Source organism: Phyllobates terribilis, unplaced genomic scaffold (genome assembly GCF_046119375.1).
Source record: "Phyllobates terribilis strain yellow unplaced genomic scaffold, ASM4611937v1 Scaffold_8__6_contigs__length_399053987, whole genome shotgun sequence".
In the NCBI taxonomy this organism is placed as follows: domain Eukaryota; kingdom Metazoa; phylum Chordata; class Amphibia; order Anura; family Dendrobatidae; genus Phyllobates; species Phyllobates terribilis.
The window spans coordinates 95,051,001-95,069,543 of NW_027362768.1; the positions used below are offsets into that span (position 1 = coordinate 95,051,001).

The 18,543-nt window shown below is 45.9% G+C and overlaps 1 pseudogene; it reads left to right on the forward strand.

Moving 5' to 3' along the window:
- The window catches only part of LOC141157692 (calcium-activated chloride channel regulator 1-like), a 310,073-nt pseudogene that overhangs the window by 258,836 nt on the left and 32,694 nt on the right, over window positions 1-18,543 (forward strand).

Below are 18,543 nucleotides of genomic sequence, written 5' to 3' on the forward strand. Positions count from 1 at the left end.
TTACAATTGTGCTACTCAGCCCCTGGAACCTTAGTCAATGACATTAGCCCATTCCTTAGGGACCTACCATTTGTCACTGTCACTGACTTCGTCAGGTCACCTTTCTAGGTCGTAACCTAGCCAGGTCTCCCCTGCTCCCAGCGGTCAGTCATAATCTTGTCAGACCTCCCCCGCTCCCAGCGGTCAGTCATACAGCGGTGTGACTCACATTCCCTGGTATCTAAGGTCCGGTTCGACTCCGTACTGTCCCGTCCTCTATGGGGTCGTTTGTATGGGCTGCTCAAACCTGAGTTACTGGAGGTCTCACTACCTTTAAACCCACGCCCACTACTCTCAGGACATCTTGAAAGGTCCCTAACTCCAGCTGTAGCAGTTCTGTTATTTAGGGGGCCCTTTCTCTGTCGGGTCTCACTATTTCTAGACGGCTTCCATCTTCTGCTGCTCAGATGATGCTGTCTATCTACTCGCAGTCTAGCGAGATTCAATTGTTCTACCTCCTGCAGGTAGGTCACTCGGTACTCAATCAGCATGCGTATATATTCTAGGCTTTCTTCTGTTCCTACAGCAGAGATGGACACCATGCTGTCTTCGTCTGGTATCCAGTCCTGATGATCACGGGGACTGCTTACTTTCACCACACCAGACTTCTTGATCATCATCTGCATGGCTCGACCGCTTCTCCCAATGAGCTTTCTCACCAGAACATGAGGCACCCGGATGACCTCTTCACGCATACTGTGAGCTTTCCTCATCAGTTCCAGTTGTCTAACGGCTTGTTCCGTCTTCAACCGGAGAAACCGCTTCGTGCGAATACATCGCCAATGCATATCACTTAGGATCGCCACCCTCTTCACTGTGACTTCGGTCATGGACAGAACCACCAGCTGTTTAGCTTCGGAGGTCAAGTACACCTTACAGGCTCCCACGGCTTTCTTAAACTCCTCATGCACGAACTCACAAGTGCACTCTTCCCTCAAGTCCTCGGGTACATCTACGAGGCACTTGTACCGAGACGCTTCGGTCTCACCAGTGGTTTCCAGATGATCAACCAGCTCAGGTTTCAGGGACAACTGACTTCCAGCTTCTTCACCCTGGATGCTTCCCCTGAGCTGACTCACAGCTACCACTTCACAACTTTTCGTCTTGACCACCTCCACTTCACCTTTATCTTCCAACACCATACTCTTAGCTCTCCTCAGGTCCAGCTTCTCATGGTCTAAGGGAGTAAGTGCAACTTGTTTGCCTTTTCCCTTCTCCAAGGAGACCTCGTTCACCACGTGACACTTTGCTAGGCAACCTTTGAGCTGTAAAACTTCTCCTTCCAGCTCAGTTACTCGCCTCTCAGCGGCCCATCTCTGAAGCTCTTCCTGCTTCAACTGCTCTTCCAGCAGCAGAGCTCTCTCAGACCTCTCCGTCTCCAATGTGCCCACTCGGCTCTCAATAGCCAGTCTCTCACGCTTCTCTTGCATCCACTGGGTTTGTAGCAACTCCTTGAGCCGCTTTATCTCGGCTCCGACATCCACCGAACCCTCAGAACCTACATCACTCGAGGAGGTATCTGCTTCATACCTCCCATCACCAGCGGTCAACTCCTGGCCCTGGACTGTGGTTTTTCCGATGGACTCCTCCATCCTGTCTCGCTCAGCTTCCATCTTGCTGACTGTTTCCTTAAGGTATGTCTCCGCCTTCTGGAGAGCATCACAGGACATCTGTAGCTCCTCCACCTGAGCTTCCAGATCTAGGGTCTTTCCCCAGAGACCATCATTCTCCTCACGGGTGTCTTGCAGAGTGGTCTCAACCGCTTGCCGCACATGCTCTGCACCCGCCTTATCCTCCTCTAGTTTTTCCTTCACCTTGAGGAGATCCTCATAAACTCTCTTACTCTGTTGCAGTTCCCTACTGCGTTCACCACACTCTTTCTTGGAGTCACACAGCTCCTGGTTGAGCTGTTTGCGCAGTCGTTCTAGGATTTGTTCACGTCCAGAAACACCATCCTGCCACGCCTCCTTCTCCAGCTTCAACTGCAAAACCTCTTCCTGGATTTTGCGGCGGTCCTCCTTAATTGCGTAGAACATTTCCTTCCACTGGTTAATTTCCTCGTTGCTTCCCTTTAGATCTCGCTGTAAGTTCTTCACAAGCTGGTGTATTTTCTGCTGTTCAGACTCCAGGATCAACTGGTCTGAGGACACGTTCCCCAGGTTTTCACATAATTGCTGCCCGTCACTCTGACCCTGCTGGCCGATAGGTTCCAGCTCTTGGTCACGACTGGCTCTTTCAGGGCTGTCAGATCCTTCTGACTCGGTACCGTACCGGAGGTTGCTACTGGCAACGTCACCTCCTCTTCTACCTCTAATGGAGGATCCACACTTGAAGCAAAGGCACACAGTACTACCCTCTCTTTATTTTTATTTTCAGCCAAGTCTACAGGAGCAACCTTTTTGTGGCCCTTGCGCCGTCTACGAGATGGGGACTCTCTCACCTCGTCTAGCCCCTCCTGACTGACCTTTCCTTCTACTTTCGTAGTGTCACCGTCAGCTACGGGGTCTGTGTCACTCCCCATGGTGTTGTGGACTAACAGGTCACCTCCCACTTTGACGTCACCCCCTTCTACTGGAGTTACCCCGTTATCAACGGTCACATGTCATTTTTAGGAGGCACCAACCCACCACCAGTAACAATTCTCAGTTTTCTACACTCCACACTCTTGTGAAAATCCGCCCCTTTTTTAGACTCTGCCCCCTTTTTAACAACCACACCGGCAGGGTAATTTTTACATAAAAAATCATCAGTAGTCTTAGGACTCAGTTCACAACATCTCTTACCACCTCCCCGGGCACTCTGGGACAACACTGGCGCCCCCGGAGAGTCCATAGAATGGTCCACTGCCACCATTCCATATGGTGCCCACAGCTCCTGCAGTTCCTGCACCATGTCCAGTAAAAGTTTCCCAAATACCTGCTCCGGTCCCAACCGGCCCTTCAACCGCTCAATAGCTCCAGACAAGATCTGCTGCTTTGCTCACAGCCATCGCGGTACGCTGTTCACACTAGCACTTCACCGCTCTCCCGGAAAAATTTTCGTGGCCCCACCAAGCCACCTCAAAACCGGATTTGAGTGCGATGAGAATCTTCGCAACCCCGCCGAGTTGCCGCAAGATGCTTTATACTTCGTGAGCCCCGCCGAGCCACAGCAAACCTGGTTTGAGTGCGATGCCAATCTTCACAACCCCGCCGAGTTGCCGCAAGATGCTTTATCCACACTCGTCGTCCTGTGCCGTTAACGCAAGCAACCGGGTTGTCGTTGCCACTAGCAACCGGGCTGCCGTTGCCCGCATTCTCCACCATGTGTAAGGCAGCGCTAGTCATCATACTGGGGGTAACTCGCTTCGCTGCGTCAATCAATGCACACGTGCAATGTCTTTACGTTTTTCACCACAATGCAGTTTATTATTTCGGCATAAACCGCTAGTCACACAGTCCATCTTAGTATACTCCCGGCATGTTTACACCTATCACCTCCAGGAGCTTCTCAAGTGGCAGACCGGCATATTACACACATCACAATTCATGAGCCAAGTGGCACACAGGCCCACTTGCTCCAGGTTACAGCTTACGGCAAGGTAATAAAGTAGCAATGTTCATATCACAATGTCCATATAGCACAGGGTATTACCTTTGCCGGGTTTAGCTGTCTCAGTCCATTATGCTTGCCACCACTGTGGCTTTGTGGCTTTCCAGGTAGGGGTCTCTAGCCGTCGTTCCCTCAAAGGCCACTGACATCCACACAGGATCCAGGCTCTGCCTTTCAGGACTCTTACTCAAGCCGGCTCTCCCTCAAAGGCCACTGACATCCACACAGGATCCAGGCTCGACCTTCCAGGTACCAGGCTTCACTCCAAAGCCGCTGCCTTCCAAGGCCACTAACATCTGCACAGGATCCAGTCTTTGCCTTTCAGGCTGCCAGGCTTCACTCGGCCTCACTAGGCCTCTCACAAACAGTGTCCCACGCACACGGAGCACAGGCCTCACGCCTTACTCCGAACACACCTGTCTCAAATTAAGCAGGGTTTATATATGCTGTGCACAGACAGCCACATACTGACAGGACCTTGCTGATGTCACAGTCATGTGATCAGTCAGCTGTGTGTATAGGTCCTGTGTGCTGTCCCAGTCATGTGTACAGAGCTTTACTGTGCATACAGGACCTGTGTGATGTCACAGTCATGTGACCAGTCAGTTAAAGGGGAAGGTACATGGTAAACACATCCTGGACAATTTACAGTAATGCTAGCAAGCTGCTGCATTACACCATACACCCGAAATATGACTTAAGGAAAATAATTATTCCTGGTTTTATATTTTTCAGAGGGGATCATGGCAATACAGTATTTGCAATGAATTTATATTATTCCAAGCAGTATCCGTAATAGTGAACTCTAAGGCCGCAGATGAAAGTACTCCTCCGATAACTGTGGATGCCCATATGAATAGTATTGACAATATTTATCCCAATCCAATGGTTGTATATGTATTGGTTAGTCAAGGTTTATTACCTGTGACAGGAGTGAGCGTAACAGCCACTATTGAAGATGAGAACAAAAAGATAACCACTCTAGAACTTTTGGACAACGGTGCAGGTACATAACTATATCAATTGTTTTCAGTATAACAACATTATCATTCTAAGCCGATATTTAAACAAAAAATAGTTTCCGTGCTCCCTTTGCCCCTCCAAAAAAAATAAAATATTATTTATGAATTTATTTACTTTCAATAAAACAATGACTTAAACATGTATTGAAAGAGAAAATAAATAGTGAAAACCGTGAAATCTGATTTTGACACAATGTCATGCATTGTTCCAGAGACCTTTGTGTGATACATCTTTTCTTGATCATATTTTCAAATAAATTTGATTATTATGTCAGTAAAACACCTTGCACACTGAGTACATTTTCCAATGCAGAGTCAAAAAATGTGTTTGATAATCACATCAAGGTTAAATAATTCCTAAATAAGATTACATGTGGATTCAGATATACTTTACTGCATCCTGGACATTTTCCCAAAGTATCTAGTCCTATGATTGTGCATTCTTCTAAAGGCTATACTAGTATTTGATTGGTACATGTATACTTGCTAACCATTCAACTTATGTAAGGAGCCATATACCAGCCAAGGGTTTATAAATAGGTAAGTTAGTATGTGTTCACATGGAATTATTTATGTGGACAGATTCTAGGCCAAAATCCAAATAAAAATCACTAATTCATTTTGATATCAATAGGTAGATGTTTATATTGCACATGGTGCTCTTTGTTTCCACATATTTTTTCAGCATGGAAAAAGAAGCAACCTGTCAGTACTTGAAGCCTTTGTGTTTGCAAAAAAGTCCTAAATTTGATCACTAAATTAATGGTAGCGGAAAAAAATTACATGAAAACCTCACTAAAAACACATCGAAAAAAAAATGCTCCAAAAAACTTTTCATGCAATATTTAGATGTGGATTTTTAAGCAAGAAAGACCATCTTAAAATGCTCTATGTGAATATACAATAAAAAGGATGACAAGGTGTTCATTGGCCACTTTCCCAGTAACATCAGGTGTTGTTCACACTTGGCAGGTATCATACACTCATGCTATTCTAATTAATAGGACAGGTGCACTATAGCTGACGAGTGGCAGATGGATGCAATCTTGGCAGCACCTTTACTCACCCCCTGATATTAAAGTTTGAGGAGCTTGATAATCCCTTAAATTACAATATTTTATACACTGTACAAGACAAAATATTGTAGATTTTGGCCCAAGACTAAATATTTTATTTATCACAAAACCTATATTAGAATAATTAAAAAAATGTACTGCCTCTAATGCTGTTACATACTTCGGATGGCGCCTCTTGGTGTTTCCATTTTCTTCAAGTTCTTCCATGCAGTGTGTTCAGTGCCGGTAAGGGCTCGTGCACATGACCGAAAAATCAGATGAGTGCTATCAGTCGTTTTGATAGCACTCATCCCCATTTTATTTAATGAAACCGTGCACATGTCTAAATCGGTCCAAAAAAAAAAAATTACAGCATGTACGAGTAGCCTCCGATAAACGGCACACAGCCATTCATGTCTATGGGTTTGTGGAAAATATCGGGCCACACTTCGATAACATAGATTTTTCTGCTGATTTAGACTAAAATATACATGCTGATTTCAAAAGTGCACTTAGTTTTCTTCTATAATGTCAGCTTTTTTCTCTACACCTTATCTTAATGCGATCACTCTAGGCTGGATCGAGGGTAGCACTAGTGCTCTTCCGTTGGCCGAGAGAGAACCGCACTCAAATGGGGAGGGGTGGAGGACAACCTTGGCGACTGGCACCAGGGTGTTGTTTGTCTAAGCTATTCAGTTACACGTTAGACAGTGTGGTAAGGAATTGTGTGCCACTCTATAAATCTTTCTTTTAGATTATGTTTGTCTCTGCTATTTCTTGTAGTAAGTGCATAAACAACCCCGAATCCTTTTTTTATATGTGTAGCAGTTTCACTATTCCCAGTCAAATGATGAACATCAGCACATTTGTCCAGCAAGCCTATTTTGCATATTTCAAAGCAAAACTTGGTGATGAAGATACGTTTTTGGCCCTTCACAAGGTGTGCAATCAGTGTCTCGAGAGTTTACAAATGTGGACGAAGGGAACACATGATACGATGCCATTTGTGATATCTATGGTTTGGTGAGAGACAAGATCATTCCAGTGACTGTTACTTTTGTAAAGTGAAAACTTCAAGAATCAGGATATAACAATAAAAATAAGTATAAAATAGAGTATCCTAGTCTGCCAGCTATATGACCAGTGCCTCATTCAGCTGAAATCCTAGTGCCAGTTTTCCTTGAACTACCCTCTTTTCAAGAACAGCATTATGGTGAAGAACAAAATGAGAGCAATAATGAAGATTTTGAAATTGAAGATGTCTTAGTTTGTAAGGGATTTGACCAGCTTGAGTTGAATTATTTGACATGAGAATTGGGACTATCAAAAAATGATTTATAACTCCTAGCATGATGACAGCATGAGATAGACTTGCTTGAAAAAGGAGCAAATGTATCTTACTTTCGATCCAGAGAAAGAGCATTTCTGTAATACTTTATAAGTGGCAATGACTTTGTGTATTGCCGTAACATACATAGTGTGACAAAGTCACTGGCGTTATATGTGAGGGGAGGTATGTATCACTATGACTGCTAGCCTGTGTGAACTGAATCTACAACTTTTCCCCAGCATGTTATATGTTGGGGGTCTAATCACTATTGTGAAGGGAGTGGTTTTGTGTGAATGGCATAGAGATCGGGTGGGAAGTTATTCACCCTATCTCTCCTCAGGGTGCGACTGAGCTAGGTTAAATGCTCAGTCAGTATTTTTTTTTCTGGTGTTGTATGTCAGTAGAGGCAAGGTCTACAGACTGGAAAGCCTTAGCTCAAGAGGAGCTGAAGGCTGTGCTACAACCTGTGTGGGTGAACCAAGGACACTAAACTTCAGGAAGGCAAATTTCCAACGGTTAAGAGATGATCTTAGTGCAATAAACTTGGATGATATCCTGAGACATAAAACTACACAAAGCAAATGGGAGACATTTATTAACTTTCTGAGTAGGACCTGTGTACAATATATACCCTATGGGAATAAACATGCTAGAAATAGGAGGAAACCACTAAGGCTAAATAGAGCTGTAAGGGGCGCAATAAGTAACAAAAAGAAAGCATTTAGAGAACTAAAGCAAGTAGGTAGTGATGAGGCATTAATTAAATATAGAAAATGTAATAAATTATGTAAAAACCAAATCAAGGCAGCAAAGATTGAAGCAGAGAGAATCATTGCCAGAGAAAGTAAAAATAACCCCAAAATATTATTTAACTACATAAATAGTAAAAACTAAAAAATGATAGTGTTGGCCCCCTTAAAAATAGTCTGGGTGAAATGGTGGATGAGGATGAGGAAAAAGCCAATATGCTAAATGATTTTTTTTCAACCTTATTTACACAAGAAAATCGCATGACAGAAAACATGATTAGTGATAACAAAAATTCTCCAGTAAATGTCACTTGCTTAACCCAGCAGGAAGTACGGCGACGTCTAAAAATCACTAAAGTTGACAAATCCCCGGGCCCAGATGGGATACACCCGCGAGTACTGCAGGAATTAAGTAACGTCATAGATAGACCATTATTTTTAATCTTTAAAGATTCCATAATAACAGGGTCTGTACCACAGGACTGGCGTATAGCAAATGTGGTGCCAATATTCAAAAAGGGGACAAAAACTGAACTTGGAAATTATAGGCCAGTAAGCTTAATCTCTACTGTGGGTACAATCCTGGAGGGTTTCCTAAGAGATGCTATGATAGAGTATCTGAAGAAGAATAACCTCATGACCCAATATCAACATGGGTTTACGAGGGACCGTTCCTGCCAAACTAATCTGATCAGTTTTTATGAGGAGGCAAGTTCTGGACTGGACCAAGGAAATGCAGTGGATGTTGTGTATATGGACTTTTCAAAAGCTTTTGATACGGTTCCACACAAAAGGTTGATACATAAAATGAGAACAATGGGGATAGGGAAAAATATATGTATGTGGGTTAAGAATTGGCTCAGTGATAGGAAACAAAGGGTGGTTATTAATGGAAAACACTCAGACTGGGTCTCAGTTAACAGTGGGGTACCACAGGGGTCAGTATTGGGCCCTTTTCTTTTTAACATATTTATTAATGACCTTGTAGGGGGCATACAGAGTAATATTTCAATATTTGCAGATGATACTAAACTCTGCAGGGTAATCAATACAGAGGAGGACAATTTTATATTACAGGAGGATCTATGTAAACTAGAAGCTTGGGCTGATAAATGGCAAATGAGCTTTAATGGGGATAAATGTAAGGTAATGCACTTGGGCAGAGGAAATAAAATGTATAATTATATGCTTAATTGTAAAACACTGGGCAAAACTGTCACTGAAAAAGACCTGGGTGTATTGGTGGACGACAAGCTCACGTTTAGTGGCCAGTGTCAGGCTGCTGCTGCAAAGGCAAATAAAATAATGGGATGCATTAAAAGAGGCATAGATGCTCATGAGGAGAACATAATTTTACCTCTATTCAAGTCATTAGTGCGACCACACTTAGAATACTGTGTACAGTTCTGGTCTCCGGTGTATAAGAAAGACATAGCTGAACTAGAGCGGGTGCAGAGAAGAGCGACCAAGGTTATTAGAGGACTGGGGGGTCTGCAATACCAAGACAGGTTATTACACTTGGGGTTATTTACTGTGGAAAAAAGAAGGCTTAGGGGTGATCTTATTACTATGTACAAGTATATGAGGGGACAGTACAAAGACCTTTCTACTAATCTTTTTACTCTGAGGCCAGAGACGGGGACAAGGGGGCATCTTCTACGTCTGGAGGAAAGAAGGTTTAATCATAATCACAGACGGGGATTCTTTACTGTAAGAGCAGTGAGACTATGGAACTCTCTGCCGCATGATGTTGTAATGAGTGATTCACTGTTAAAATTTAAGAAGGGCATGGATGCCTTTCTTGAAAAGTATAATATTACAGGTTATAAATACTAGATTCCTTGATAGGGCGTTGATCCAGGGACCTAGTCTGATTGTCGTATGGAGTCGGGAAGGAATTTTTTTCCCCAATGTGGAGCTTAGTGTTTGCCACATGGGTTTTTTTTGCCTTCCTCTGGATCAACAAGTTAGGCTATGGGTTGAACTAGATGGACTTAGTCTTCCTTCAACCTTAAAAACTATGTTATGTATGTTACTCCTAAGGACTCTGCTATTGTTTACCTTTTGTTTTGCTGTTATGCCAGGAAGGCCATGTTTATTTTGCTGAATCTGCAGAGTTTTATGCAATACAATAAACCTGCAGAGGAAACCATGTCCTGAGTCCACTTCTGAGAACAGCCGTTCACAGATGTTTGACTTGCTACATCTAGTCCAGACGTGGCTGCAGCCAGAGTCTTCCTCTCCTGCCCAGATGGTTGAGCGCATGGTGATGGACAGGTTCATCCATTCCCTACCCAGGCCGGTGCAGACCTGGGATGCCCAGGGCGACCCTTGGAACGCGGAGGACCTTGTGGGCCTGGTAAAGAGGTATGAAGGGGTTGAAAAATCCCTGGGGAAACCGGACATAGTCAATTCCCCATACTGGGGTACCCAAAGAGGGGCGGGCTTTCAGCGTAATGGGTCTAGGGTCACAAATAGGGGTCGTCCCAATCCCACTGAGGGCCTGACAAAGACTGCTGTGAGGAATGTGGTATGTTGGCAGTGTTATGATCTGGGACACATAGCTGCCCAGTGCTATATGTCTCCTGAACCAATAGACTGCAGTCTAGGCCGGCGTTGCTCCTATTATGCCTATCTGGCCTGTAGCGGGGATGGTCAACCTGGTGAGGTGCCGCAAGCATGTGCTGTGTCCATTAATGGAGTGATGGTGCTTGGACTCTTGGACTTAGGGAGTCTGATAACCTTAATCAGTGCCACCCTTCCCCACCAGCTAATTCCTACCAAAACTGTGGGTGCATACATGGTGATGCCAAAAACTACCCGGTGCCCAGAGTGAGAATGGGAACAGACTGTGGTGCTCAATCCCACGAGGTCGAGGTGGTCAAGGGCCTGATACATTCTGTCATATTGGGGCACAATTTTTCCTGTGTTAGAGATGCCCGGAGAGAACTTTGGTTCTGCTCAAGTTAGGGACTTGACCTTGAAAGGGGCGTAGGACAATGTTACTGTCTGTAATGGGGTTGCTAAGAGCTGGGGGTGGACACCAGGTACCCACACTTTGCAGTTCAGGGCAAGCTATTATACCGGGTGACCAAACTAAGATGTGAAGAGATAGTGGAACAGCTTTTAGTTGCAGGGCCGTACCGACAGAGGGTATTAGATATGGCCCACTCACATGTTCTGGGGGGACACCTGGGGGTTGATAAAACCCAGGAAAGGATAATGAGGATGTTCTATTGGCCACAATGTTAATGGGAGATCCTAAACTATTGTAGGTCCTGCCCCACCTGCCAGATAACCACGCCCTCCTCCCACTTCCGTAGTCCCTTAGTTCCACTACCTGTGAAAGAGGTTCCCTTTGAGAGGATTACCATGGACCTCGTGGGTCCCTTAGTTAAATCGGCCTGGTGGTCATGGAGTATGCGACCCGGTAACCGTTAAGCAGCTCGTCCAGTAAGAGTATAGCCCGGGAGCTGGTCCATATTTTTGCTCAGACAGGTCTGCCAAAAGAGATTTTGACAGACCAGTGAACTCCCTTCATGAGCAAAGTGATGAAGGAGCTTTGTAGAGTCCTTCTGATTGCCCAGATACGGACCCCTTTTTACCATCCACAGACGGATGGCTTGGTGGAATGCTTTAACAAAAACTTAAAATCGATGCTCAGGAAGGTATATGAAAAGGATGGGCGAGACTGGGACTACCTGCTTCCATTTCGACTTTTCTCCATCAGAGAAGTCTCTCAAGCCTCCACTGGCTTCTCTCCGTTCAAGCTCCTGTATGGCCGGCATCCAAGAGGTCTCCTAGACATCACCAAGGAAACCTGGGAGGCCAAGGTCACGCCGCATCGGAGCATCATCGAACATGTCGCCCAGTTGCAGGAGAGAATGGCGAAAGTGATGCCCATCGTGAAGGAACATCTCTTCCAGGTGCAGGAAGCCCAGGCGAGGGGTATAACCAGTTGGCCAGACTGAGACAGTTCCAGCCCGGGGATCACGTTCTGGTTCTCATTCCCACTGTCACAATAGCAGACTCTGTCGCCAGCCCAGAAGCAACAATGTCGAGAACTGCTACATCGGAATCGTGACCTGTTCTCAGAGTTCCTGGGGCATACAAAGATGGTAGAGCATGATGTGCTAACAGAGCTGCATATAAGGGTGAACCTGAAACCCTACAGGATTCCTGAAGCACACATAGAGGTGATCTCAACCGAGGTGAAAAGGATGTTAGACCTCGCTGTGATAGAGGAGTCAAAGAGTGGATGGTCAAGTCCCATCGTCCTCGTGCCAATACCCAACGGGGAGTGGAGGTTTTGTAACGACTACCGCCGACTGAATGAGGTGTCCAATTGTGACGCATACCCGATGCCCCACGTAGACGAACTCATCGAGAGACTTGGACCGATGAAGTATATTACCACCCTCAACCTGACAAAGGGCTACTGGCAGATCCTTATGTCCCAGACGGCCAAGGAGCGGACAGCTTTCTCGACATCTGATTGGTGTCTCCAATACACTCGGATGCCATTCGGACTGCAAGGGGCCCCAGCCACCTTCCAGAGGGCTATGGATCGGATCCTAGGCCCACATAAGAAGTATGCCACAGCCTACCTTGACGACATTGTAGTCTTTAGCCCAGACTGGGCTAGTCCTCTGCCTAAGGTACAGGCAATTCTGGATGCTCTGAGGAAGGCGGGATTTACAATAGATCCGAAAAAATGTGCTGTTTAAAAGGAGGAGGCCAAGTACTTGGGCTATGTGGTTGGGAGAGAAGAAATAAAGGCACAAGTCAATAAAGTGGATGTAATCCAGAACCGCTCTCCAAGAAGCAAATAAGAGCGTTCCTGGGAATTGTGGGATATTACCGGCGGTTTAACCAAAATTTTGCCAGGTTGGCCGCGCCACTTACAGATCTCCTAAAAGGCACCAGATCAACAATGGTGAAATGGACAGAGGAAACAGAGATGGCGTTCCAACAGTTGAAGATAGCACTGTGTAAGCAGTCAGTCTTGGTCGCACCAGACTTTGAGAAAGAATTCGTGGTCCAGACAGGTGCTTCAGAAGTTGGCCTAGAAGCCGTACTCTCTCATGAGATAAATGGGGAAGAAAATCCCATTCTCTATCTGAGCCAAAAGCTCTCGTCCTGCGAGAAAAACTATGCGATAGTAAAAAAAGAGTGTTTAGCCATAAAATGGGCCTTAGATAGACTAAGATACTACCTACTAGGCCAGAAGTTTAAACTGGTATCAGACCATGCCCCTTTGAGATGGTTGAGAGAAAAGAGGGCTAAAAATTCCCGGGTAACTAGATGGTTCTTAGGTTTCCATAACTTTAATTTTCTCGTGGAGCATTGGCCTGGAAAGTTACACGGGAACGCTGATGCCCTCTCTAGAATTCCCTGCCTGGTGTCTGAAGGTGCCCAAACCCCCGGCTTTGGGCAGAGGTGGGGAATATGTGACAGAGTCACTGGTGTTACAGTGGTGGCCAAAAGTATTGGCACCCCTGCAATTCTGTCAGATAATACTCAGTTTCTTCCTGAAAATGATTGCAATCACAAATTCTTTGGTATTATTATCTTCATTAATTTTTGGCCACCACTGTATATGTGAGGGGAGGTATATGTCACTACGGCTGCTAGCCTGTCTGAACTGAATCTACAACTTTTCCCCAGCATGTTATGTGTTGGGAGTAGAGATGAGCGTTGTTCTAATCGAACTGTTCGCCAATCTCAAATTCGAGCTGTTTTGGGCGGTGTTCGAGCCGTTCGGCGAACACGAACAATTTGAGAAAAATTCGGCTGTTCGAGGTTATGTTCGATAACTGTTCGTGCACCAAAATCATAACTGGATTTTTACTCAGTAATGATGAAAATTAATGTTAATACGCAGTTTGAGTGTACAGCGGGGTGGGGGGAGGGGCAGGGGATGGATCTCTGCAGGAATAATGAAGATCTCCATTTTTTTTCTCTTTCCCGCATTTACAGTGGGGAGGTGCAATCTGTCAGCCTATCAGCAGCGCACACACGGAGCGAAGTGCTTTTTTTCACACAAGCAAGGGCATGTGTCATTGGCAGTGTATGTCACATGTCCTTGCCCTATAAGACCAAGCCATTTTCCCCGTCGCCACCATTTTCTCACTGCTGCAGCTGCGTGTTAGACGGCACCGCTGTTGCTGTGTACGCTATACCTTGTTAATTTCAAGCCAATTTTCGCACAAATCTACAGATAGCTTGGGAGTAGGGAATAGTTGTGATTGCAGTCCTTTTAAGGACTAGGTTACAGCATTTCCTACGACTTTTATCAGGCAGGTCTGTGCTCTTAAATAGATAGATTGTGGGAGTAAAGACTAATTGTAATTGCAGTCCTTTTCAGGACTAGGTTACATCAGTTCCTATAAGTTTTTGCCAGGCAGGTCTGTGCCGATGCTGTGCAAGTTTTTTTCACAGCATTTGGCTGAATCTAGCAAAGCTAATCCTTTTTGGCCTATTGCAGAGTGTGTTAGTCAGTGGAGTAGCTTATCTGTGTTGCAAGATATACCACCTGTGTATAGAATACCACTTTTTTTACTGCACCTAGTGAAGTAAAATCTTTTGGGCATAGCATCATTCTATTAGTCCATCTATACTGACCTCCATCAGGTTGCAAATTGAATATAATTTTTTTCTGCATCTAGCTCTGAAAAAATATTTGGGCTTCTAGCTGTGTGTGGGACGTGTACTATTAGTCCATCTATACTGACCTCCATCAGGTTGCAAACTGAATATAATTTTTTTCTGCATCTAGCTCTGAAAAAATATTTGGCCTTCTAGCAGTGTGTGGGACTTTCTCTATTAGTCCATCTATACTGACCTCCATCAGGTTGCAAATTAAAAATAATTTTTATCTGCATCTAGCTCTGAAAAAATATTTGGCCTTCTAGCAGTGTGTGGGACTTTCTCTATTAGTCCATCTATACTGACCTCCATCAGGTTGCAAATTAAAAATAATTTTTATCTGCATCTAGCTCTGAAAAAATATTTGGCCTTCTAGCAGTGTGTGGGACTTTCTCTATTAGTCCATCTATACTGACCTCCATCAGGTTGCAAACTGAATATATTTTTTTTCTGCATCTACCTCTGAAAAAATATTGGGCTTCTAGCTGTGTGTGGGACTTGTTCTAATAATCCATCTATACAGACCTCCATCAGGTTGCAAACTGAATATAATTTTTTTCTGCATCTAACCCAGCCAATAGTTTTGGCCTAATACCACAGTTTGGCCACTCAGCTCTGCTCGGTTCCCATCCATTGTTTTTTTGTGCAAACAACTCCAGAGTTGTGAATTAGTTAACCACCAAAATGAGTGGAAAAGGCCTGCTGCTGGTGGAAAGGGGAATAGGCGTGTTGGGAAGGGGAAAAAAGGTTGTGTCCGTGGGATAGGTGTTAAAGCCAAACTAAAATGTCTACTTCTTTTAGCGGACAATGTGATAAGATCCCTTTCTTACGGCCACGCCAATCGCTACAAATTCCAGATGAGGCACAAAAACAGCAGGTGCTTCAACGGATATCAAGTGCTCCTTTAAGTGGGCTCTCCTCCACATCAACTTCAACATCACAAATACTCCAGTCCTCAAAGGTGTCACCCCAATCGCACTTGCTTCCTCACAGCTCCCAAATCTCCAGCTGCCCGTCTGAGTATGAGGTAGAACAGATGGTTGAGTCTGCAGAGCTGTTTACTCATACTATAGCCTGGGAATCAGAGGTCGACTCCAGCGCTTCTGTGAATCCAGACGAGGAAATGATCTGCACTGATGCCCAGAATCTTTATGAGTCGGATCCAGGACCAGACGCAGAAGGTTCTGACCATAATGTAGACCCTCATTCCCAAACTGTAACTCCTGTTGGTGGAGACAATGAGGAAGACGATGATGAGACTCAAATACCTGATTGGAGCGACAACTTTAGTTTTTTGTCAGGGCAGGAACAGGTTGGCTCTGAGAACGACGGGTGTGATAATGTACAGGGTGATGATGATGAGGTTGGAGATCCCACTTACTGTCAACCCACAGTCAGCCAAGAGATGAGGTCAGCAGAGGAGGTGGAGGATGATGCTAGTGACGACGAGGTCAGGTTGTGCCTTCCTGGACAGAGACGTAGTACTGGAAGCACGTCAACAACTGCATCCTCAAACACAACTCTGCCTCTCACCACAAGTCGTGGTGGCTCTTCAGGTCGCATGGGTGCCAAGCCTTGCATAGCCTGGGCATTTTTTCAGATCGATAAAGATGACCCAACTCGTGTTATCTGTAACATTTGTCAGCAAAAGCTAAGTAGAGGCCAAAAAATACATAGTTTGAGTACTTCATGCATGAACCGGCACATGGACATGAAGCATAAGTTGCAGTGGGAAGCTCAGTGTGCTACAATGCGGCCTAGCCGGCCGGGCCAACCACCGTCTGCCATATCTTGTGCATCCGCGGCCTCTTCATCTTCTGTGACTGAGAGGAAAGCAGTCACACCTGTTTTGGGGCGCAGACCTGCCACCTCTTTACCCGCAACAGCCAGCGTGATTGGCAGGTCATCATTTTCTTTGGAGGTGGTAACACCAGCTGGTGTTGAGCGCTGTCCGACATCGATACCACCACCTTTGGATCAAGGCAACCTAACATGTCCGCCTGCATCTTCCTCACAGACCGGCAGTTTGCTGGGGACACCCTTATCAACCCCGTCTAAGCACAATAGCCAGCCCTCGGTCCCTCAGATGTGGACAAGTAAAAGACCATTTCCTCCTAGCCATGAGAAAGCTAAGAGGTTGAATTTCACCATCTGCAAGCTCTTGGCTACAGAAATGCTGCCTTTCTGCCTGGTGGACACCGAGGATTTTCGAGACCTTATGTCCGCCGCAGTGCCCCAGTACCAGATGCCCAGTCGGCACTACTTCTCAAAGAAAGGTGTGCCTGCGCTCCACCAGCATGTCGCACACAACATCACCGCTTCTTTGAGAAACTCTGTGTGTGACAGCGTGCATTTCACCACAGACACTTGGACGAGTAGGCATGGACAGGGACGTTACATGTCGCTGACTGGGCACTGGATAACTATGGTGACAGCAGGACAAGGGGCTGCTGTCCAAGTCTTGCCGTCCCCACGAGTTGTGCGTCAATCCTCTTTATGTCAAAGTTCCTCCACTGCTTCTGCCTCCTCAACCTTCTCTCGGTCTTCCACCTGCACCCAAAGCCTGTCTGGTCATGCCACAAGCTTTCTAACTGCGCAGAGGGGATCCTGCACACCTCCTTACTATGCTGGCAGTAGGGCTCAACGTCATCAGGCGGTTTTTACTTTGAAATGTCTGGGAAATGTGAGTCACACAGCTGAGGAGTTGTGGTCAGCTCTGGAGAACCAATTTCATGAATGGTTGTCTCCACTGGACCTGAAACCAGGTAAGGCCGTGTGCGACAATGCTGCAAACCTGGGTGCGGCCCTACACCGGGGCAATGTCACACACGTGCCTTGTATGGCTCACGTGTTGAACCTGGATGTCCAGCAATTTTTAGCCCACTATCCCAGACTAGATGGCCTTCTGCAGAGGGCACGGTCGCTGTGTGCTCACTTCCGACGTTCGCATCCCGCAGCTCAGCGACTTACATCTCTACAGAAGTCGCTGGGCCTGCCACTTCACCGGCTAAAATGCGATGTGCCTACCCGGTGGAATTCAACTCTGCACATGTTGCAGCGACTGTGGCAGCACCGACAAGCCCTGGTGCAATACGTTCTGACGTATAGCCTGGGCCAACGAGATCCAGAGGTGGGGCAAATCACGCTGGAGGAGTGGTCTCAGATCAGGGACCTATGCCCCCTTCTGCACAGTTTTGAAATGGCGACGAAGATGTTTAATGCTGATGATGCCATTATCAGCATGACTATTCCGGTGATTTACATGCTGGAGCACATGTTAAACAGAATTCGGAGTCAGGTGGTGGCACAAGAGGAGGTGGAGGAAGTAGAGGAGGAGGAGTTGTATGCGGAAGGGCTAACATCTGCAAGGTCCAGACGGTCGGCAGCACCAAGGCGGCAGGCATGTGAGGGTGGGGGAGATGGTTTTACCAGGGCGCATGGTAGCAGCCAAACTAGTGAGGAAGGTGCAGGAGCCCCGGAAGAAGTGGAGGACGAACTGATGGAAGACTCATCAGATGAGGGAGACCTTGATCACATTTCTGTTGTGCGAGGTTGGGGGGAGAGGACAGAGGAAGGAAGCATGATTGTTACCTCGCCACCAACACAACAGGGACTTGGTGCTCCTGGATGCGCAACACACATGAGTGCCTTCTTGCTGCACTACCTGCAACATGACCCTCGAATTGTGAGAATTAGAAATAATCCTGACTACTGGGTTTCCACACTGTTAGATCCCCGGTACAAAAGTAAATTTGCAGAAATTATTCCTGCCATAGAAAGGGATGCACGCATGCAGGAGTATCAGCAGAGACCGTTGCAGAATCTTACATGTGCTTTTCCACAAAACACCAGTGGTGCACGTAGTGAATCTCACAGTTCCACCTTGCCAACCGTGGGACCGTCAAGTGTTCAGCACTCAAACCGTAACAGAACCACAGTATCTGCTGGTAACATCAATTTTGCGGAATCATTTCACCACTTTTTTAGCCCATCCTTTGCAAGGCCACAGGAGACAAGAAGTCTGACACATAGTCAACGCCTAGAGACGATGGTACAGGAGTATCTCCAAGTAAACATTGAAGCCATGACTGTGTCACTGGACCCTTGCT